Source organism: Python bivittatus, unplaced genomic scaffold, assembly GCF_059951505.1.
Source record: "Python bivittatus isolate LINGU-HERP-01145 unplaced genomic scaffold, Pbiv_v1 ctg000570_np1212, whole genome shotgun sequence".
Classification (NCBI taxonomy): Eukaryota; Metazoa; Chordata; class Lepidosauria; order Squamata; family Pythonidae; genus Python; species Python bivittatus.
The window spans coordinates 7,117,750-7,142,887 of record NW_028277097.1 but is presented as its reverse complement, the minus strand read 5'-3'; positions in this window follow the sequence as shown (position 1 = coordinate 7,142,887).

Here is a 25,138-nt window from a genome sequence, read left to right as displayed (position 1 = left end):
CTCAGATACTTTGGTCACCTAATGCGAAGAGAAATCTCTTTGGAGAAGACCCTGATGCTGGGAAAGATTGAAGGCAAAAGGAGAAGGGGACAGCAGAGGATGAGATGGTTAGATAGCATCACTGAAGCAATGAGCATGAAACTGAGCAAACTCAGGGAGGCAGTGAAGGACAGGAAGGCCTGGCGCGATATGGTTCATGGGGGTCACAAAGAGTCGGACACGACTTAACAACTGAACAACAACATGGGCAACCTTCCCCAATCTATTGGTCTCCAGATATGTTAAACTTTGTTTCCCAAGATTCCAAGTCAGCACATCCTTGTAATACACAAGGGAAACATAATTGCATGCAAAAGGAATCGTCCAAACACTACAGAGTTCAAAGAGCAAAAAAGAGAGAGAGACTACTGAAGACTTTGATGTTCTTGTAGTATTTGCTGCTTTCAGAAATACATAAGGAGAATATAAACATAGGCAAACAGGCAATGTTATCATTTGCAGAGTGGAACACAAGATTTATTTATTTTTATTTATTTTTGGTCCACATTTCTACCCCACCACAATCCAGAGACTTTTGGCAGCTTTCACAGAGTATGAAACCCAAATAAAACATCCATAGTAATACAGTTATAAAACAGTAAAATAACACTACCCAAATAGAAAACTACAAACAGTAAAAATAGAAAAATGAACGTGGCATGATAACATCAAGAGAAGGCTCTCTGGAACAACCGTGTCTTTAAAAGTTTCTGAAAGGTCAGTGAGGAGGGGGCTAGTCTGATCTCAGTGGGGAGGCTGTTCCAGAGAGTGAGCATTCCCATGGAAAAGCAGTAACTTCTTACTTCAGCCCCCAGAGCTCCCCAAAATGTAGGATCAGTAGCAGTTGCTCTCTGTTAGATTGAATTGGTTGGGCTAGTACTAGTTGGAGTAGGTGATCCAGGTGCCAAGCCATAAATGCCTTTATAGGTTAAAACCAGCATTTTAAATTGTATCTGGAATCCAGCTGGCAGCAAAACTGGCATTATATGCTCTCAGTGAGAGGACTTGAAGTACACAGGCTGCTGCATTTAAGACCAATTGTAGTTTTGAGCATTTTTTTAAGGGCAGACCCAAGTGGAGAGTGTTACAGTAGTCCAGCTAGATGGTGATAAGAGCATGAGTTACTGTAGCAAACTCCTCCTGCCCCGGGTAGAATTGCTGGTCATCACTGGCCAAAGCTGGGCATCAACCCTTCTGGCTATCACTTCTACCTGCTGTTATGAGTTATGAGTCGAGAAGGACCTCCAAGTGGTGAACCTGCTCCCTGATGGGTAGTGTTTGCCTGTCAAGGAACAACTCTGAAGGTGACAGAGAACCTTGATGAATCCACATTTACTCAGACCTACTAGGGTTCAATTTCAGCCTGTTTCTCCCTTCCAGACTCTGACAGCCTCCAGACCCTAGGAAAGGACATTGAAAGCATCTTCTTCATGGTCTGGGGTAGCAATGTACAGCTGGTATCACCAGCATACTGATGATACAGCACCCCAAACTGTTGGGTAACCTCTCCTAATAGCTTCAAATAGAAGTTAAAAGCAGGGGAGAGAGGACTGACCCCATGGCACCCCACACATTAGAAGCCATGGAGCTGACCTCTCCTCCTTCACCATCACAGAGTGGAACTGTCTACTGAGGAAGCAGTGCAATCATTACAGAACAACACCTCCTGTCCCTAACCTCTACAGATGGTCCAATAACATACCAAGATGGAAACATTCAAGCTCTTTTCTCTCCCTGCTCTGTTTTTCCCATTTTATGAAGTATTCTTCCCGGATACCCATGTACCTGTGCACACACATACTGATATCTGCTGGAAGGACATGTCATCTTGTCTGAACCTTTATAGATACCTTATCCTAAAACAAAGAGAGACTTTGAGCGATCAGGAAACAGGCTGCTAACCTTTAGCTTCTCTTGATGAAACATCAACTGACTTCTCCTCCCTGCCATGTTAGTCTGGAATTGTTTTTAATGAGGAAAAAGTGGAATGGAGTACATCAGTTATAATAAATATAAGACCTTATGCTATTCATCCTGTTTGGAGGCATCCAACTGGTCATATTTACCTTGTGTCAACTAAGCAGTGCAGAACTTCATTTGTAGGCCATGATAATAACTTTGGTTTACAAAGGTGAAAATATAAAAATCAAAGATAGCTGTCATTCCATGAGGGGGGAAAGCACTACACAAAAACCACAGTTGGGTAAATATCTTTGCTAGGATAATTGAATGCCATAAAGGACTATGCCAACTTTTAAATTCTCCAGATCTCAGGAATCAACAACTTTTTTTGTAAATGAAGGCCATACTTTTTAAAATTGTCCTTTGAGGGCTGCAGAGGCTTTGTCCAAGGCCAAAATGTTGGGCCTGTTTGGAGTTGAGAGAGGGATTAAGGTCAGATGAGTGCCTTGTATCTTGCAGTGACTAAGCTCATTCCTAGTTAATTGAAGTTAAACCTAGTTTAATGTGATATCTGAACACATTATATTTGAAGGTGGTCTGTGTGTTTTTGACTGAGCTCACTGTGTGAATCCAGCCTATGTGATTTAATATTATAGGTGATCCAGAACAGTTTGACTTACTCAATAAACCTTAATTAAACAAACCATAATTTAAAGCTATGTCTGAACCAAGCCAGCCTGTATCTCATCTGATTAATCTGATACTTCCATGTAGTTCCTTACAAGCAGCGGCCTATTTTCTGACTTACAATCTCTCTCTTGTTTTCTCCCTATTTTTTCCATCTGTTATAGCTGATGAAGCAAGGAGGAAAAAAAAAATCTAAAGTATTGCCAGCAAAAAGGAAGCCACCGATATTTACATTATATTCTGACCAAATTAGCACCCCTGATAAACCAGTTCCTGTCTGGCTTTCTTTCCAAGGGCTATGCATTGTTGTAAATAAGCAGGCATACAGAACTTTACATCTGTCCTTCCGCCTAAAAGTGTTGCATAAGAGGGATTTAAATGTTGTCCAACTGTTAATAGACAACCCAGAATGTAGCCCTGAGTTTTAATCCATAGCATTTGAAATCAATGAATTGGCAGTAGAAGCTATGTGTGTTTACTCAGAAGTAAGCCCTATGGTGCCCCATAAGGACTAGTCCCAGGAAAATATGGGAAGAATGGCTACCTTAAATATGGCTAGGCCTTTGCTGGACGGTGATATGTGTCAACTGTGCGTATCCAGAGAGACATATGGTTCTTAACATCTTTAAGTGCTTATGAAGATAATAAAAACAAGATAGAATCGTGTGCTCTTATAACATAATTCCTATTTTCTAAAGTAAGTAGACTTTGGGTTTCCCAGCTTACCAATAGCTTACACTTTGGGCTAATTATTTTATCCAATTGTTTCTGTTTGCTCAAAAACGATCTTTAAAAGCTGATTAATTAACTAATTAATGATTAATTACAATTTTAATTGTAACCCGCCCAGAGTCCCCTCTGGGGGAGATGGGGGCATATAAATGTAATAATAAAAGAATAAAAAATAAAATAAATTAGAAGGAATGTGGAGGAAGAGAGATCAGGGAGAAAATGAAGGGAAAACAATCCTTTAACTTTCACTTTGGCCTCTGCTGGAATCGTTTTAAAAATATTTTACTCCATGACCATTTTGCACATGGCTTGTTTTCAGTGCCAAGAAATGGGCATTGCAGAAGGAGACCGAATAACGGCTTCAACAAAAGTGTTGCTTCTTTACAAAACAAAAAAACAAAAAAACAACCTTACATAAAGGCCAGTTAAAATGTTACTAAAGAAATGACAAATATAGCAGGGTGACTCAGTAGCATTTCCTTCTCCTGTACTCCTTGGCGAGGTATAAAGTGACCTTTCTCAGACACTTCCTGGTAAGTCAGGAATATTGAACATTGCAATGGACACAAAATGCTTGTTTTGTGATGTCATTGGAGCTGATAAGCCAAAAGAACATCAGAAATGACCAAATTGTGCTTCAACCTGCCGTCCAAGCACGACACCCTAGGACTTAAACTTTAGCATTGAAGCGGGGTTCAGAGGAAAGAGTTGGGGATTTCTGTATTCCATCACCCCCTAACTCAGAGTGGTACTGCATCTTGCAAGGCCATTTAGCAACTAGGTGACATGAACACCCAATGCTTCCAAATGTCTGAGAATGGACCAATCCAAATTTCCTGCTTGCCTCAGCATAAGGACCAGCCACATACTACATGGGGAGGGCAGGGACAGATCACATGGTCCTCAACATGGCCCCAGCAACCTCCACCCATCCTTTCTGCCTCTGCATCAAAAGCAGTACTTTTCTACTGGCACAAGTAGAGTAGATTGGTCCCCTTGCTGCCCTTCATTCCATTCTACCCAAATGCTTCCATTCTGATTGGCTGGAGCATGGTCTGGTGGGCGTGCCCCTGCCCTATCCCCATTCTTGGTCTTCAATGGCCAGTTTGTACTTTGGGTGTCTTTTAACAAGTTCAGTAGTGGAACTGAGCTTTCTTTGTGGATTTTCCTTTTCTTTCACAATGAAATGCTGGTGCTTCTTTGTCATTTTTCTTTTCACTAGGTGAAATCGACCAGAGTTTTGCCAAGTTTCCTCTTCTAGCCAAAGGGAAAGGAAGAACGATCAAACTCTTGTTTTCACTAGTCCTCAGAAGTCTGCTCACAGAACAAAAAGCAATTGGCACTTGTGTTCCTGGCATGGGTGGGAAAGGAGAAGGAGCTAGACAACTCACCAGTTGGGATCTGTGTTAACTGTGGTCCAGAAAAAACACTTGGCCACTACTGTGGGTAAAGTGGAGGAAGGTACTGAAATCCAGAAAGAGTTTTTCAAGCTGGCTTCATTTCTGAACAGATTATGCAAAGGAGTCAAGCAGCTAAAGGCTACAGTGCGGAGAAGCCCAAACACTTGGCTTCCCATTCTGGTCAATTCTTTACTTAGATATGATTGAGCTGTTGGTGGGTGTCTGTTTTCCTGCCAAATTGCTGCTGACATGTCATGAGTCCTAAACACTAAGGGAAGATTTTCTATTGATTGACAGAGTAGAAAGATGGAAGGAGTCTCCATCCCACACAGCAGGCTGGGGTGATGGAGAACATCCCAGGGGCTAAATGGAGAGACCTCCTGGTAAATTGGCATTCTGGGAACTGCCCATGTCCACCATACTGGCCAGTTTGTGAGAGTTTCCGTTCAAGACTCAAAATACCAAGTATGCTCCCGTATCTATTGTGACCAACTAGATTCAAGGCTATTTAATGTAGGCCAGTTTTAGAGTGACATCCAGAGAAGGTCTATCTGTGTGGTTGCTATGAGTTGATATTGACTTGATGGCACATAATCAATCAATCAATCAATCAATCAATCAATCAATCACTTTTAGGGTAAAGAGAACCCGAGATTATTTTTCTAAATGAAGGTTATAGGAATTGCTTTAAGAATGGTGGAATAATGTTCTATACCTGAATGAAGTAACCTTCTTTACCTGAGTTATTTACCATAGTGATTAAGAGAAAAACTCCTCTTATACACACTTCTTTGGAAACAAGCCCTGCCAGAGTCAGTGAGATCTTCTGCTGAGTAAATGTGATTAAGGTTAGGCAATAAGCTGCCTGCATTTCTCTGGCTATTTCTTCATGGTCAGTTTGTGCTGATACTCCACGATGTTTCTGTCTGTTTTTGTATAAAGCTTTTCTCCTCTCATTGCCAGGATGTGCAAATCGGATTGCCACTTACACCTCTCAAAGAAATGATTGGCACTGCTTAAATTCCAGATATGCTTTAGGGTTGCACAATAGAGCTCTCCTACTTACACAGCTGCCCCCCCGCCCTGCTTGCTTTCTTTTTGGAGCTAGTTAATTCAACATTAGGTAGATCACTCTGGCCCTGTTCCCAGAATTTAACAGTGAGGGCCTTGTGAAATGCTAAACGATGTGTATAACTGTGTTCAGGTCCTCTGTGAGCCGAGCGGTCAAAACATTTGATGTTTTGAAAATCTGTTCTAAAAAAAAGTGGAGAGGGAGGGAAGAGTGGAAATAAACTGGACATATGGAATTTATTAATACATCTGGTGAAGTTCAAGCTGCCTGTCCCAAGAGAAGTTTTATAAAATTGGAGGCTCAGTCCTACCTTTTAGGAAGGAGCATCTTTTCAACGTTCTTCTTTTACTACTTAGTGTGTACAAAACCTGAGAGAGAAAATCCACAAGCAGGAACATTGAATCTTATGAGGACCAAGTTTTTAAAAAATCTGATCCATTGTTTTTCCTTTGAGCAGTTGTTCTATCTCCCCCACCTACCCAAAGACATCAGTTTCTCAACTCTTTATGGCACTGATGCTTGAGCTTACGGGGGTGTGGAGGGTGTGGGGGTAGGGGGGAATCCAATTCCCTGGCGCCATTGGCAGAAAGGGTCCCTCTGTCTCCCTGGAGATGCAAAAACTGCTGCCACAGAATAGTGAGATGAAGAAGCTGCAGTTCAAAGTACCTTCCTACATCTTCTTCCTATAAATTCCTCTCCATTATAGCCTGGGAAACCCTGCACAGCAAAGGTGTCTGTTATTAATATCACAAAAATAGCCAACCATGTGGTGGGTTTATATAGCAATCCATAGGCATGATGCAATTGGATCAAGGCAGTATGAGATCAAGCTGTTTATACCAAGCACTGTAAGACTATGAATGCATTTTAATAAGTGAAGAGCTCTGCAGTTTTACTTATTTTCATTGTTGTTGAGAAAAGAGGAAGTGAAGATATAGTCTTTCTGGGCATATTTATAGTGTAAATTATCTTCATGTACAGCAACACACCCAGGGAGTCACCAGATGTTGAGTTTGACTCAAGAACATCTTTACTTTTTCACAGCAATTTAAGTTTTATTATCACATGGACTTATTTATCTGTTAGATTTATATACCACCTATAGGAGCTCAAGGTGGTGTATATTATGCTCACTCCTATTTTTTCTGACAACAAAAACCCTGTGAGGTAAGTTGGGCTCAGAGAGTGACTAATCCAAAGTCTCCTTGTGAACTTCCATGGCCGAGGATGGACTTGACCTTGCATCTCCCCACTCCTGGTCCAACATTTTAATCACTACACCAAACTGGCTTTTAGTTACCTTAGTTCTGCAATTTTCAGTCCAACAGCACCATCCAAGTCTAGGAGGAGGGTATTAGCACTTTAAAGGGTGGACCCTATGTTTTGCAAAAGTTTATAATCTTTAGGAGTAAGAAACCTGTGGCATTCCAGATGTTTCTGAACTTCCAACATCACTTACTATGGTTATGTTTCTTCGAGATGATGGGAGGGTAGCTTAACAAGTTTTGGAGTGCCACAGATGGCCTGCCCCTGTTTTAGAATACGTATCCAAGGTGGTCACAGGCAGAATTAAAACACAGCCTTGGGAAGACTGAACGTTCTTGTTCAGTGGCTGTGAAATACTGATTCACTGATGAACGGGGAAATTGGTTAAGAGGGACATGAACAGAATAGGGCTGATCCCAGCCAACAAAGTCAGCCAGATGCTGCAAACGGCTGACTCCCAAGAAATCCCAGAGCTGTGGGCTAGACAGGGAAGTTGATAAAACATCTTGGAAGACAATTATTCCCTCCTGTTGCAAAATAACTGCATGGATGTGTAGAGGAGTCAAACTCAAGTTGAGGGAGTCTTTACCTTTGACCACTAGTTGGTGACAGCATCTAGCTGGCCTTTGAAAAGATAAATAGAGTTGAATATGGCCAGTACTTGGATAGGACACCACCAGAAAAGCCCCAAAGAAGCCAGTAGCAAATCACTTCCAAGTTGTGAGGTTGTATCCATGTGGTCACCAAGAGTCAAGCTCAACTTGAGTATCCTTTTCTTTTGTTTCCTTTTGTTAATTTATTGGATGTATATATGGGGGTGTTTTATCCGAAAGCTTAACAAGCCTCATTTGTTCAGTTTCTGCTAGAAGTCAGAGGCCATTCAAATAAGTAAATGGGGCCTTCATAAAAGTGAAATCTCTTCTTCTCCCTGCAAATTGAACTATAGAGTTGCACGCAGAGTTCTCATAGATACATACTGAAACCTGGTTGAACCCACAGGCAAACGACATATTACGGATTGCTTGGTTTTAATCTTGCCAGATCAGACTTTATACTAGAGATACTCCAGTAGACTGGCAATGGCTAAACTGAAAAAGGCTTGAAATGTGGCTGCTGCTGCTGCTTTCAAGTGAAATAGAAGCTACTGTTCTGCTTATGCATGCCATCCTTTGGAACAGGGTTCCTCAACTTTGGCGACTTGCTGGCTGGGGAATTCTGGGAGTTGAAGTCCACACATCTTCAAGTCACCAAGGTTGAGGAACCCCACTTTGGAACATATTTTTACCTACGCCCCAACTAAGACAAAAGGTTAATAACACCTTATGCTTTCTTTTTAAGAGCACTTTTCATGGTAATCAATTTTTTAAAATCAAGTTGTTCACAAAGAACTAAACCATATGAATCCTTCCTTATAATATAACTGTAATTATACAATTTAAAAAATGCTATTAGCAGCTACCAGCTAGGGAGACTGATATGTGATTGTAGCATGCAAAGAGAAGGGAAATTAAATTCACTTCTCCCCTGCTTTGGTCCTGAAGAAAATCTCTCAGCCAAATCTGGTGTTTGTTCTGGGATGAATCCCTGCATTAATCTGAGGAACAGAACAGTATAATATCAAAAAGCTGGAGGCAAAGTAAACCTTATTCAAATTATAAGATTGACTTATAGGAAGCTGATGTTATTAGTGTTGGACATTCCAATCTAGCCATTACTTACGGTTACAGGAATCCTAATGTATGCAAAATTAGTCCCAACTGCACATAAAAAGGAAGGAAGGAAGGAAGGAAGGAAGGAAGGAAGGAAGGAAGGAAGGAAGGAAGGAAGGAATAAATGTGCAAACACCCACATACATGGAAATAACTTTTATTGAAAGTAACAAAAGAATCTGGGCAATATAACATATCTGCACAACACTGGATGACTGTGACTTTTTTCCTTTTTTTAAAAAAATGGCTGAATACATCCATGATTGTTTGATTCATATCCCCACTGTTTTCCAGAAGCTCAAGGCAGTTTACATGGTACTCTTTCCTCCAGTTTTATTCCCACAACATCAACCATTTGAGTCAAGTTGCAGTGTGAGCTTGTGACTGACCCAGCGTTTCCCAGTGAGCTCTATGACTGAGCCTGGACCTGACCTTGGTCTCTCCCATCCTCATGTAACATTCAATCAGTGTACCATACATCAGGCTTAGACAGGAATTGCTAAACCATAGTTGTTCAACCATAGTTGTTCATCACTGACTACATTCACAATAGATACTTAGTCAAAAGCCAAGAAATGGTATTATCTATTTATTAGATCTATATTTCATTTTCATTGAAGAACTCAAGGCAACATACACAGTGTACTGTCCTCCTGTTATTCCAACAATAACAATTCTGTGAGGTAGGTTTGGGTGAGAGAGAGGGACTGGTCCAAGGTTATCCAGTGGGCTACCATGTTTGAGCATGGACTACAACCTGGGTCTTTCTATTCTTAGCTCAACCCCATAACTACCACTCCACACTGGCTTTTCTATTGTATCTTTAGGAGAAAGATCCAGCCAGTGTGTCTGATATTTTTTTATTGTATTTAGAAGGCTGCCCAACTCCACAAGGTACTGGGCAACATACAACATTAAAAGATGGTAAAAAATAAAATAAAATAAAACATAAACTACAAACCATGTGCATCTGGAAAAGGCAGTTCCTCAAACTGATATGACTCCTCAGTTGTATCATGCAATTTAAATGGTTCTTTCACAGACGCAGGTTGTTCCCTGGTGAAGCAGTTTGGAGATGGTCATCATGCATGAATAAACAGAACATTATTGTCACAAAGATCAGTTGCTTACACTGGGCCACTGACTGTATCTTGCCCCCCTATCTCACAGAGTTTTTTGTGAATAATCACATACCTTGGAGGTTCTTGGAAGGAGGGTAGAATGAGAAAATAAAATAAAAGTGCATAATTGAAGCCCCAGCCTGCTGCTTAGAAGGTTCAGAATCTCGCAAATGTTGTTATACTCAGCAAATGCTAGTAATTTAAAGTCGATTCCAGCTTTATCCCAAAGCTTTAAAATTGTCATTATTATCAGAAGTGTTTCTAGCTTTGATGGTGAGGCTAATGTCACCAGCAGCTTTTGCTTCTTTGTTCTGCCCTAGATCTGCCTGTAAGTCTGTTTTTCTCTAGAATGGAATCATGCCCACAATTACTTTCCAGGATACTCCACCCAGGATACTCCGGAGCCTGTGATGGGTTCATGAAGATGTTTATTTCACCAAGAACAAATTATGGAAAGTAAGTTACTCAAACATCCCAAACATTTAAAGTTAATGTACAATGTTACTTTAAGTACTGTTGAATACAGGATTCATGAACTTCACTGCTTGAGGTCTTTAAGATGGAATCCTATACAGTATCAGCTTATCTGTAGGGAAGCACCATTAAACTCAATAAGATCAACTTCTTTGTAAATATATACACAATAGTGGTATTAACAATTTGTTTTAAAGTATCAAAATATTTTATACTCAGGTTCTATCCTCCCAGTAATGATCTATTCTGGACAATAAATATTAAGTTGCAAGGATTAAGTTCTGTTTAGATTAATATATATTTGAATGATTTTATTTAACATAGCCATTTATTTAGCTTTACAAGTGTACAGTAATCTCCTGGGAATTTGTGCTTGGAAAAATTAGAAGAATGAACACATTAAGGCTTGGAGAGAGAATCCAGAAAGAAACAGAGAGGGAGGGAAGTATTATAAAATAAACATTATACCATATGTGGGGGAACATTTTTACAGTTAGTGGCTGATCTTGCTTTCTGGCATTTTATACACACGGCCATCTGTTTGAGGGTTGTTTGCAATGGCTATTTTCCAGCATTTATGTAACTAAGCATCAGAAAGGAAATGACATCACAGTTTCCTGAAGCGTATTAGTAATGTCAAAATGAAAATATTATAGGCAATCGAAAATAGTTTTTGGATCCCATCTCTCTCTCTCTGTCTTTTTCTCTAGCAGGCTAGATTATCTCTGTTGTTCCTTATATGTCAGTTTTGCTTGCAGAATAATCCCTGGCTTGTTTGTGTGTATTAAAATTGTTCTCTCAAATGAAAGCCAGGCAAACAAACTTTGGTGGAAAAGCTGAAATGAGATGATCAGGCTTCAACTGAGCCAAGCTGAAACTCCCTGCTTTCTTTCCTAGCTGTTGTCATAAGCACTGAAACACCCTTTCCATTTCCAGCTATTTTTTTTCTACCCACATAGCCAAAATGTTTGCACTGCTCACCATTTCCCTTCTTCTTTCACTTTGCTACAGAAAAGGGGATGCTCTAGAACAGTGTTTCTCAACCATGGCAACTTTAAGATAAGTGGACTTCAACTCCCAGAATTCCCCAGCCAGCTGAGGAATTAAGAAACACTGCTCTAGTTGATCCAGGACTGAACAGGGAGATTGGACTAGAGATATGAAATACAGTATTAGAAAGCACCTTAAGAACCCAGCAAGCATGGAGAATTGGAGTGCATACAACTCTCAGGAAATCTCAGAGGTTAATGCTGCTTTCCTAACAGAAAGGCAGAGGAGGAGGAAATTTGGCAACTTTACAAATGTGGACTTCAACCCCCAGAATTCCCCAACCAGCATGCTGGCTAGGGAATTCTGGGAGTTGAAGTCCACACATCTTCAAGTTGCCAAGGTTGAGAAACTTGAAGATGTGTGGACTTCAACTTCCAGAATTCCCCAGCCAGGGAATGAGAAACACTGCTCCAGACCCTCCATCTCTAATTTGTTAAAAAAAAAAAAAAAAAGTGGTACCCAGGCCATGTTGGGGAGATGGTGAAACCACAGCAGAAAGAGGGTGAGCGAGAATGGGTTGAGGAGTTGCTCTAATTTCCATTCAGATGAACAGGAGGAGGTGGCAGCCTTCCAGCTACTTTAGCAATGGCTGGGCTTGATTTTCTGCCAAAATTTCTACTCCCTATTTGAGATGTTCCTCGTCATTGTTGCTGGCTTATTGGGTGGGCGCTTGGTAGGGCTACCAGCTCTGGGCTGCAAAGTCCGAATGACTGCTAGATGGTAGCCTTGATGCTTCTGCAAGATCTGCCTTCACCGATCATCCAAATATAGCTGTAGTGTCTGATTTTGTGAGCTAAGGGGGCTAAGCCTCTTCTGGTTCTACAACCCTTGAACTGGTATAGCAGATTTCTTGTAGTGAAATAAACTCTTCTAACACACTGTACAGAATGCTGCTGGGTAGCCCTGAGAAACTGTGAAGCCTTCTAAGAATCCAAGAGAAAAATTGAATAATGCATTGTTTCAATGTACTTATTCAAATAAGAGTACGAACTATCCAATCTATTACGGTAATGAAGAGGTGGTATACAGTGAACAGGATTTGCGCCAGATCTTTTTATTCTTTCCAACCCAATGGAATATTGGAAAATAATTATATTAAGGGACTCAGCATTATGCCTTATCTGTCTATTACAGGATAACTCTCTGAAAACTGAACAGAATGGGTCGAACTTAGGAGCACTGGAAGAAGGCAACAAAAGAAAAATCAAGTTCAGAAATGGGTCAGATCCAGTTGGGGACTGCAGAGGAGGGGGGAAAAAATCCCCCAATTAAATTATCTTAACACATCTCTGTAGGAAAAGCAGTCGGGTGGCTGCTTCAAATTTTGCTGACTTTTCCATTCCAAGGCCACTCTCTTTACCCTCCTAGTAACCTGACCCAGAGCGGAGGATACACACTCTACCCTGTGCATCTCAGAGCACCCTTGCAGACAAACACAAATATAGCATGAAGAGACAGCAGAAACTCACCCATACATACAGATGCAACATGTTGCTCCATTACACAGAAGAAAATACAGATACTTCCTAAAGCAAGAAGGTTGGAAAGAATTCTGGTAGCCAAGCTCTGCAGAGTTCCCCGACTTGGTTTCTCCTAGCAAATGTAACCCTGATGTGGTAGAAAAACTACCAAGGACACCTGCCCTGAGCCATCTTGTCTTAAAAACTTTCCTATATTTTCTATAGTCCTTCATAATGAACTTTTGGAGAAGGCTTTGAAATGCCAGAAGCACTTTCTATTACTGTAAAATGTTTTGCATTACAAATGTAGTTCAAAAGCTGCCAAAAGGGGACCAAGAAAGAAAGTCCACCTGGAATTCATTCTGAATTCTGTTGTACTTTTAGTTCTGGGATTAACATGCCAGGTCAGCAGGAGTCTTTTAAAATGGGGAGGTTGGGGGAAAGCAAACTGTCTGGGTTGCCAAATTAAGAGATGCCAACTGATCTGTTCGCTAGTACAAAGATGCATGTTCTTGACAACGGGCAAAAGATGACACATAATTCTAAATATATACCATGTGGCTTTACTCTGACTTTGGCATGAAACCAAGGCCTTTTAAATGATTTTTATATTTCTGGAGGTATTTGCTACTGGAGCTTTTAAACTATTTTCATATTGTGCTCCTAAAATCTTGAGATTCCTCATCAGGAATTCTTCTGTGAGATGATCAAGGATGGCAGAGAACTTAACTGGAAAATATTTTTTTACTCTTACTGATTTTTATTTTTCTCTGGTATGAAGAGTGTGTTAAGTATGTTCTGATGTTTGCTCAGTCCATAGATGAAAATGTTGAGAATAAGCTGCGTGTGTATGCTGAAATTTGCCCCAGATTCATATGGTTTCTGTAGGAAGTTACTTGTTTTGTATCAAGAGAGATTTTGATCCATCAAGTCTGCAATTGTGTTTATTTAACAGTGATGATAACGTGTCCCAAATCTAATGTGGATTTATTTTTTTTATTTTTTACTTTGACAACTGATGGCTCTTGATAAACTCAGGAGAGGTCTTTCCCAGCACCTGGTACTTTCCCTCACTACTGTTTAAATAACACAAACACAGTAATTATTTTAGATGACCATTTTGCATCACTTTTTCAGGAAGTCTTCTCTACATACTCTGTAAGCAACCCTTATCACATGTTTATATTTATTTTGTATTACATGCTATCTGTGACTTCAGTCTTGGCTGTGTGACTAAGACCTATTCTTGCAACCCAACCTTGTTGAATCAGATTCTTGTTAAGTATGTCCATCTCTTTGTTTTAGTGGCAAAGTGTCAAGAAAGAAAGGCCCGGAGAAAAACAAAACAGCCAGCTGATTCAACTTAAGAATATGGAATTGAGCCTTTTCCCCCAGGCCCCCAGGGAAGTGCTTTCCTTCCATCCCTGAAAACTGCTTTGAAAACGGTTGTCCCCACAATGTCCTTGATGTATCTCCAAAAGGAGGCCAGTAGAGTTGCTGCCCTCCCATGACAGTGGGGCTGGGGCTATCAGAGGCTGTTGTGGGGGGAGCCCTGAGGTAGGTAGAGTAAGGATCCCTGTCTCCCTAGGTTTTTCTCCTTCTGGCAAGGCTCTGTGCTTGCTGGAGAAAAGAAAAATGCTGCAGAGGCTTACTAAAGAGGAGAAGAACCAAGCAGTGGAAGTTCCTGGTAGGAATAGCAAACTTGTGAATTCCTTCAACAAGGTCAGTCTTCCTACCTGAGATTAACATGGAAAAAGAAGAGTTTAATTGTCAGAGAGGTTCTGTTGTCTCTGGCACCAAAGTAGAAGTTATCATGGAAGCATAGAGTCCCATGGCTAGGTGGGAGGGAACAGTTCTGGAGCTGGCCAATTGGAGCCCTGCAGGTTGCCATCCTCCTCCAGGTGAATCAGAATGCTCCCATAGGGGGTTATATTGATGTTTCAATGGAAAACTCTCCTTCTGGTTGATCACTTTGGTATGGCTTCAGACTGCCTTAGAAGGAGGGTGTCACTGAGATGGAGGTTCTGCCATGAGGACAGAGCCTTAACAAATGGCTAGCAATCCCTCTCAGCACTGGGGCAAGGAGGATGTTGTGAGAGTGTTAGATAGTATACATAAAGGTATGTTTATGTTAGGGCTGTTCATTTATAAAACACTGATGTTTTATATCTGAACACACTTGTGCGCCTTTCTGAAATCTCAGTATTGATGCCTTCTCTGACTGATTGAAGAAAGTTGTGACCACTTCTAATTTAAGAAAGGGTGGTTAAAATTCCATAGTCTTCTTTGGGAGCAAAAATCCCAGTGTATCCAATGATGTATACTTCCTGAGTAAATTTTTGTTGAAGCAGGCATGGCGCTGGAATGTTTGGGTCACAGACTTTCTATTCAGAGATTGTCCACCTCTGGGCTGAATAATCCGACACATGGCTTTGATATAAGTTGACACACATTGATAGCTTCTAGCTCTTCAGCTACTGATTTTTTTTCTTATTAGCACAGCTCTCCAATGCTTTCTCCAATCGTTTTGTATTCCTCCAAAAAGAATATGGAGGCCCATCTCTGTCCTGGCCTTGTTCAGCAAAGGTAAGCATTTACTGTCTCATGCTGTGTGCCCCACTGATCCCATAGCTATCATTAAAGGTAGAATTGTTGTCACAATTGCTGTATTGATATCCTTGGCTACGAGCTAACTGAAAAATTACCAGGTTAATGCCCAGCGTCATCAAAGACTACATCTTCTCTGACTGTCAACTTTTTGGGGAAAGCCTTTCAAAAAACAGACCCCACTGGGATTCCAGGAATGCTGCTTTATTATTCCAAGGGATAAAAGCAAAAACCTCAAAAGCCTGTCTCTCCCCTCTTATATGAACCAAATCACAGGGTGGAGTTATTCTGAGTTTCTTTCTTACACTTGTTTCAACTTCTGAATTATATAATCGCTTCTCCAAACCACCTTCTTCATGGTTCTTTCCAACAAGGTCATCTCTAAATTCCTTTACAGTTCTGCATCTTACTTTTTCTCCACTCTGTTGCAGTTTCACATAGTGTACCAGTAGCCACAGCGTGGTCCTACTTTGCCCCCACTCCCCTTTCTGGCTTAAATGATAGCTTATGAGTTTCTCTCCCAGGAGCAGATTCATTTTTTGTTTTCTCCTTGGTTTCTTCCTCAAGTGATTAAGGCTGACATAGTTTATTGCTCATTTCAGCAGACTACTTGCATGACTAGCCAATTGGACACAGTAGAGATGCACAGATCAATAAAAATCTGGTATGTTTTATTGTTTGCATGTGTAGGCTTGTTTTCCAGTTGTTGTTTTTTTCAATCAGCAGAAAAAAAAATGTAACCATTTGTATTTGCAATGTTTCCTGATTTTATGCTATGTTGTCCTTTTTTTAAATGTAGGTTCTTTGGCACATGCATTTTCTTGATATAGGTTTCTTATATGTAAATTTCTCAATGAAAATACTTCTTTTAAAAATGTAATTACTATAACTTTTAGTACAGTAACCTCTTTTCAGACACGTTTTTTGTTCAAGGAAAAGTGAATCTAGCTGGCTTAATTTGATGATAGTACTCATTTCATTCTGAAGTTTCATTCAGTACTCATGCCATTCTGAAGTCTGTTGGGGAATGAAATGCCAAAATCTACTCCAAATGCAATCTGCTGTTCATTTATTTTATATCCTTATGCATGTGAAAATAAATCTCTCCTGAAAACCTTGGACTATACTTCCAGGTCAACATGTTTAGGTTTAATAAAACCTTGAAAGCTGTCATGATTTGGACAAGCTACACTCAGAAATGAGCCATAATATGATTCAGAAAGGCAGCCTCATTTGTCAAAAATGTAAATACCACTAGGAAAGGGTGGTGGGGTTTTGAATTCCCCAATTAGCCATTAATCTCTTCATTTCAAATGAATACAACAATTTAACAACTCCTTTTGGAAAGTTTGGAATGTTTGGAGTGCAAAACGTGAGTAAAATGTTCTTTAAAAAAAAATCAGAAGTCCCATGCTCAGTATGGGTTCCTGGGACATAGAGAAGAGTAAGTCTTGAAATTCCTGCTTATAAAAACAGGAAGTGACACTTCAAGTAGTTACAGATTTGCCCAGGGAACCTGGCTGATCTCTTCATTGTCCTGGTTTTCCTGTTTCTGTCTGAAGGAAGTGGGGAGGAGAAGGGGGGAGAGGGGCGAGGTAAGTGAGAATGAGGAGGAAAGCGAAGGCACTTTGGCTACAGGCTCTACTGGCTTTCCAAATGACTGATGAAAAGCTACCCAGCCTCTGCCAAAACCTCGCTTAGAAATAATGGATAGGTCACCTCTATCAACAGAGGGAGCGAAAGGTCAAATCACACACCATCCATGGGCCTGTGGAAAGGGATGTGCTGGTATCATCGTTCCTAGAATGTTCAAGGGACGGAGGCTGGGGCAAAAAAATTGTACTGGAACATGACTGTAAATGTTTGTTAACATGATGATCCAATCTGAAAGGCAGATTTCAGACCAATTAAGAACATGAGCTGGGTTCTCTTATTGTTCTTTCGTTCTTGCGGGTCTCACCTTCTGTACGTGGATGAGAAGGGGGGAAACCTGAAAGTGGTCTGCCCTATGTATTTGTGAATGTTGTGTTACATATATAAATTTGGCTGTAGGGAATACTGTAGCTTCCTGATCTGTGTTGTAGGATGAGCAAGGAGACCAGAAATAAATATGGCCTTGGTGGCCTTGGTGGCTCATGGAGGGTATTTGGAAGCCACCCAAAGCCTTAGTGGTTGATAGCAGAAGTGGGCATCTGTTTAGGCCAGAGGCACATTTGGAGTTGTGTTAGGCATTTTCACAAAATGGTTGCTGGTGAGGAGGGGGGGCTTTCCTAGTCACCAAATGATGGGTGTGGCTAATCACAAGCCATCCTTTCACGCAAAGGCAAACTACTGAGGTTTCTCCCACCCTTGCTGTTCAACAAGATACAGCTTACAGCTTCATTTTGTTCTTTCACCTGAGCATGTGGGCATGCTTTTAACTGCCTACCATTTTGATTTTCTCAGAAGGCTTGGGGCCCAGGGGCATTTTTGTAAGAAAATCAGATGCTGGAAGTTGCCGCTCTGTTTTTTAGCAGACCAACTTATTGACTGACTGGTTGATTGATTGATTCTTTTTAATTAAAGGAGACTTTTTAAAAGATCAGGTGAAGAAGTGGACCTTACAGGTGCCAATTTTAATGTTCATTGGCACTGTGGGAGCCAAGGAAGAAGAAAGGCTGAATCTCCTCTTTCCTACCCTTCAGGCTAGTTCCCTCTCATTTAGCAGTAAACGCTGAGATAAAGCATTGTCTACCACACCAGCAGCGGTAAGTACTATGCAGCACCAGAGGGAATAGCCTCAGCAAAGCAGTGGAGGAAGAAAGTGTCCTTTCCCCCTTCAGTAGCACTCAACCCTGAGCCCTCTGAGAGACCAGAAGAACATTACAAGCTTCTCGTTCCAGATTGTACTGAGCCTGAATAAGAGCACTCCTAAGGGGTCGGGTGCTCCATTTTGTTTTGCCACAACATCATTTGCAAAATTACTACTTGTTTTGTCTCAGCAAGCTAATACTGGGTTGTCCAACAAAGAACACTCTTCCAGTAAGGCATGAATGGAAGACTTAGACTCAAAAACGGGTTAAAACTAGCACAGTGTTACTTAGCAGCCCAAGAACTGAAACCTCACTAGGTCTATCAAAAGGAAAGCCTCACAAACCATAATTGCTGCAGCCCAGAATGGCAGTTTCTTGATATATACAGTTAACTATATTGACTGACTGGAGGGAGGTCATCAGATGTGGGGTTGGCTAGCCCCCTAGAGGCCTGGTGTTGCTTCCATCAGCCTCCTGGATTTTTCCTTTTATTCTTTGTAAATGCGTCCTGTTATAAATTTTAATTGTATATTTATTTATTGTTTTAATATGTTGTAAGCCGCCCAGAATCCCCCATTGGGGGGAGATGGACAGGGACAAGTTAAATAAATAAATAATAAAATGGGAACACATGGGGCAGTGGTGATCATTGAAAGGAGATGTGGGAAATGTTGGCAGGAGGCTGTCGAATTAGGTGGGCCACTTGCAGCCTATGGACTAGAGCTTCTCCATCCATGCTTTTTAAAAACACAAATTACTGCCTTAATGAAACTAATAGTCCATCTTACCCAACAACTCCTCAAAGTCTCAGGCATCAGATTTTCCCATCACCTACTATTTTTGAACACAGGACTGGAACTAGATGGAAAAGAACATACCCCAGGTGTGCAGATCACATTCAGGTAAATGTGACATCCCAACGTAATCTGATTGTCACTTAAATATACTCCCAGGCTACAAAAGAATCCTGTATAATGCTTCCTTGTCAGGACCAGGCCAGTGACAAATTCAGATGGGTGGATTCTGCCAGAAAATAAATTAAGGATTGAATAATCTTCTCTGATAATCTGGGGGCCTCAGAATATGGAGTTGGAGCAAACCAATCCAGAGTTCTAGTGATTGTTACAGTGGTTCTTAATGTCATGTAGCAGTTCTTGATCATTATCACAAAGTGTGTGGGTTGATGGTGGGTTGAATGGGAGGTGTACAGTAGCCGGGGTGTCTATGGTTTAGGGTGTCAAGATGGCAGGTGTGAAACTGCAACACCACTCACAGAAAGCCCAGAGAATGCTGAGGCCGCTGCTTAAGTCAAACTAATGGTATTTTCTTCAATAAACCATGATTAAACAGGGATACTGTCAAGATTTCTTTTAGAATTCACTTAACTTTAAAAGTTATACATACCATTGCACTTAAACTACAGCTTACAGTTTCAGCATTCAGTATATAAATAGTTGCACACCAATTCCACAAAATTTTAAAACTTTTAATACAAGAAGTAGAATATAATTTCTAATGACTTCCTATATGCAGCTGCAGCTTATTATATTTTTAATGAAACATTTCTTGTTTTATAGCATGATTACCACTTGTGAAGCATGAGGCATTTCTGCTGTGCATCCTGTTGTGCTCACATGCTGAGAAAAAAACCACACACACACAAAATGGCCCGGCTTCTTTTTATGTAAGATTTTCTTGTCTAGCATTAAGTTATTGCCGCCCAAATGGAATGACATCACACTCTAGAGTATTATACAGCATACCAATATGCTAATGAGTACAGGGTTCATCAAAAATTATTCCTGACTTTGTGCTTGGAAACTGTAAAGGCACAATCTAATTATGTGTGAGGGGCCCAATAGTGCTGTTGTTTGCAGTTGGGCTGCTGGCAGTTGTTGCAAATTTAAGTAATCTCAGTTCTTTTTAATTCCTTGTCATATTGCACCTAGTGTCCCAATAACAAATGGTATCACCATCAACTTCTTCAAAATGTTTGTGAACACTCATTGCAAATCGCAGTATTTTGTAATATTTTCCCATTTCTTGTCTTCAACATTACTCTCTCTTGGAATGGCTACACCAGTAAACCAAACATGATTCCTTTCAATGAGAGTAATGTCTGATGTGTTAGGTTCCAAATGTCAATCAGTCTGAATTTTAAAATCTCATGTTCTTGCTGCCTCATTTGCAATGACTTCATTTGTTATTATTCATTATAATTCATAGTCATCAATATTGTGGTTTGACAGTCAAGATTATCAAAGTCTATTGAGTCCTAACAACTATTCCTGTTGCATATAAAATGATTACCATTGCACATGAGTTAATGGCTCTGATTGCATTTCCACCATATACCTTACATTTCTGGATGTTCCTTAATCATTTGCAATATTCTGAATGTATTTTTCTTTTTATTTGTTTGTGCAAAATATCTAGCTGTTTCCAAGTTTTCCAAGTATTTAAAGCTTACTCTAGCACTAGATCTTTATGGCTGTTTCATTTATGGGTTGAGTACCTCTCATGAGTTAATTATTTTCTCTTTCGTTCAGTGACTGAATGTGAAACACTTCTAAATTTCATTGCAATATCTCTACTAAATATCCAAAGAGTATTTAGTAATGATTCCAGTTTGGCTTTTGATTTAGCATGTAACTTTAGGTCATCCATGTAAAAAAGATGGGGCTTTTTTGGACCTTGCATTGAACATTGGTAACTGTGTTGCCTTTTTGAGCATCCAAGTCAGTGGAATCATTGCCAAATTGAACAATAAAGGTGATAATGAATCCCCTTGAAATCTCTCTCTTTTTTATGAGATCTTTTTGACTTCACCTAATTCAGCATAATTAACCATCAACTTTGTCTTCCATGCTTTCAAATTTAATGCTTAATAGCTGCTATTATTATTATTATTATTATTATTATTATTATTATTACTTCAAGTCAGTTTTTGACTCTTGGTGATTGCCTGGACTAGTCCCTAAAGTTTTGCTGGCAAGTTTTTTCGGAGATGTTTTGCCATTGCCTCCTTCCCAGAACTGTGAGAGAGTGACTGGCCCAAAGTCACCCAGCTAGTTTCATACCTAAGACTAGAACTCACAGTCCCTTGATTTCTAGCCTGGTGCCTTGCATTATAATAATCTCACATAATAAATACCACTTTAATGTCCCTGGAGGCTGACAGAGCACAAGGAGAAATTCTCCCTAAAGATACAGATTAGTTACTTTTCCCCTTGATCTTTCCCCTTTTAGCAGCAGCTCTCCTTTCCTTCCTCTCCATAAGGGACTGTGTGACTACTTCCTTAACAGATAATTTTTTCCTGGATCCTGTTTCGTTATTTCCAACATAGGGTGAGTATTTCTGTTATCTTCTGCTGAAAGCTTAAGTGCTGCTTCATATATTTAAAAAATAAATATTTTCTTCCTTTCTGAGCACACCAGGCTGAAAAAAAAAATGGAAAATCATACACAGCATTTTTCCCCCTTTCTTTTTCTCTGTCTCTTACTTCCTTTTACACACACATTTTTGGATGATAAGTTCTGGAACAGAAAAGAAAACAAATCACGGTGGTTCTCAGAAACTGCTCCATTCAGCTTTAGCAATATAACTTTACCAAAAGAACTCTCTAGAAATGCCCCCCCCCAAGTTGCTATTTGATATTTGCACAAATTGTTTTGATTACAGTAGGATTTATGTGTTTGTTTCAAGTGTCCCAAGGTTTGCTGGATGGCCTTGGGATAACATAACAATAAAATGAAATGGCTTACAGATAAACCAAACATCTACTCCTAATGCACAAAATCAGTAAAATAATCAAAGCGTACGCTGGCCACTTTTTAATACAATCATAGTTAGCAGACTTGTAAAATCAGCCCCAAAGTATATTGCTGCGTGAAGTAAAAGGCATGGTGGCCTTTCTTTGGCAGACCAAATAAGCAACTGATTTGTCCCTTAACATTTAGTTAGTAGGGAGCTTGGATGGTGCTAGCTCTGTCCTTCCAACATGGCGCTGTAGTTTCCTGTCTCGTGGCCCACATCCTGAGGCAGTCCCCTCAGCTGCTCAGTGTTGGGCCAACCACACAAATCATGAGAGATTCCACAGAGCGGTGATCTTCCTTGTAATAATCAGCTTCAGTTCTGAGGCCCAGTTCTTAAGGGCAAAATCTTGTCCCTTGGCCACACATCACTGGAGTGCTTAGCAGGGTCAGAGAAAAAACATGCTGATGATTTGCACGGCCTAATAAGTTGGTTAGTGTTAGCCTGGATTAAGTTTTTTGGTGGGGTGGTGGCTTAGTCTGTTGCTTGAAGTCAGCCTGATTGGTTAGTTGTATGAGCCCAGAAATTGGGTACTTTGTCAAAAGAATCAGGGGAGGTTGTGGAGGAGGGGGAAGATAGATGGTTGTAGACTCCATTCAGTGCTCTTATCTCTGTGTGAGAGTGCGTTTGTGTGTGTGCGGCTTTGAATCAGTGTTGACTCCCAGCAACTGCCTAGACTAGTCCCTGCACTTTTCTTGGCAAAATTGCAGAAGTGGTTTGCAACTGACTCCTTCCTAGGAGACTGGCCCAATTCACTCAGATAACTTTGTGCCTAAGGCAGGACTAGAACTCATAGTCTCCCAGTTTTATAGCCTGGTGTCTTAACCACTATACCTAACTGGTTCTTGCTCTCATGAGTATCTCAAAAAAATCCATTTTGGCAGATCTTGCAAATCCTCTTCCATAAAACCCTCTGATGGATTACCTTTGTAGTCCTAATAAGACCATCCACTTGAAAAACCAGTGAAGGGGAACTTACGAAGGAAGATCCACCCGTGAAATAAGGAAGAATTTCTTGACTGTGACAACTATTAAGCAATGGAACAACCTGCCTCCTGCAGTTGTGGGTGCTCCATCACTGAAGTTCTTGTGGGACTACTATTTCTCTGGGATGGTCTAAGGATTCCTGCCTTGGGCACAGAATGGATCTAGAAAACTTTCTTCCAAACTTGGGTTCTATGGGTCTATGATTGGGGGCATCTGGCTAGCCTGGGCCGAGAAAAGGTAAGACTAAATAGCCAGGGGTCTATAGGGGCAGAAGAGCAATCAGCTTGTCTTGTAATGGACTGGGAGTGGTTCCGAATGCTACCTGTCAGACTCTTCCCCACAGAAATGAAACATTTCCCTCCGTTTCCAGGTGAATGGGGAAATCAAATATTATACAGGATATTTTTCAGGGAACGGCAAAACATGAAAAATGAGTTCTTTTTCTCTAATATCAGTTCATATAGTTCCACTTTATTACACTGTTAATAACCAGCACAAACCACAAGGGCTTTTCTTTGGATAGGATAAATTAGAGCACAACCGGCATACATCTATTTACTCATTGTGGACAAATGGCCCTTACTGGATGTAACCTCTGTATTTACACATAACAGATGGGACTGCATGCGTTGCTTAAAGCCCAAGGTTTGTAAGTGGGAGAAAAACCATTGTTTGGAAGCATGGCAGGTTGATGAGTTGTGGATTAAAAATGTTCTGGCTGCATCCGCTCCTCGAAGAAAAATGCAGTTTATTGTAGCCAGCTGGCTGGGCATCTTAATCAGCTGTATTCTTATGTTCTTTCTTGGCCATTTAATTAAATTTTAAAGAATGAACTCAGAGGGCTTGCAGCATTGCTTACCAGGGGAGGAGATGATCTGATTGCTCATGAGGAACTAGGGGGAGGATGTTCATTTCTTAAGTTCCCAGGAGGCCCCTGACAAACCGCTGCTTTGTTTATCACTTCCTGTACATGAATGAAGCTCCTTGCTATCTGCTCCTTGCTACATCTTGCCAGTCTCTAACTGTGCTTTAGAGAAGGGCCAGAATGTGGACCTGCATTTAGTGATGGGCAATTTGCAGTAGAGTAGCAGGATTTGGGAACCTAACAGTTTAACCATATTTTTTATTAGTTGGTTTATTTAACTATTCCATGTATTGCCTTCCAGAAAGCCATCATTATGGTATACAAGAAAGCAAATGCAATAAAATACTAATCACCTCACTATCCTTTTAAAAAGTGGCATGCATTAAAACCGTTGGAAAAAATAGTAAAAAAAAAAAAGAAACTTTCTGCCTTAAATTATTCTCCTGAAATGAAAATAGCTCGGAGTAATCAAAGATGGATATACGTTGAGCTAAGCCATGGTCTGTATAACCATGGATTGTTAAATTAACCATGACTTGCTGGATTCATGTAACATTCTAAGCTGTGACTCACATTGTGGCTTAATGGGGCATGTGAACCTAGCTTGTGAGCAATGTTCAGTTCTGGAGTTTAGAATCAATTTCTGATCAAGAATGCGTTCATTGTAAAAGTGTGCCTTTTGTGCCAAGCTCCATTTTCTGTATCTGAGTTTTAATAAGAAACATAATAGAGCCATCAAATTTAAGGTAGCCCACCCCTGCTTTAGATTGGTAACCTGTGATAGAACATTATACACTCAGAAGTTCTAAATAAGGGACACGTATAACCTAGAAAATAGGAAACTGGAAGAGTGTTGGATTAGACAAGAGGCATCTCTAATCCAGACCTAAAATTAAAATCTAAGTGATGATGGCAAAAAGATACAGGAAGTACAACTCCAGTGGCATTGATTCTGCTGCACCTCCGGCAGAAGCTAGCAGTAGGTTGTAGATACTGTGGTTCCAAATCTTTTTTTGTTTTTTCACTCTACCTGTGCTTTATTTTACCAGATTGCTAATCTCAGGTCATTTCCTTTTGTCTTTCTTTGGTTCTTCATGTAGGACGTAGTTAGCAAGGGGCTAGGGTTTGCCTATCCCTATAATGCATTTCCTATAAATAAAT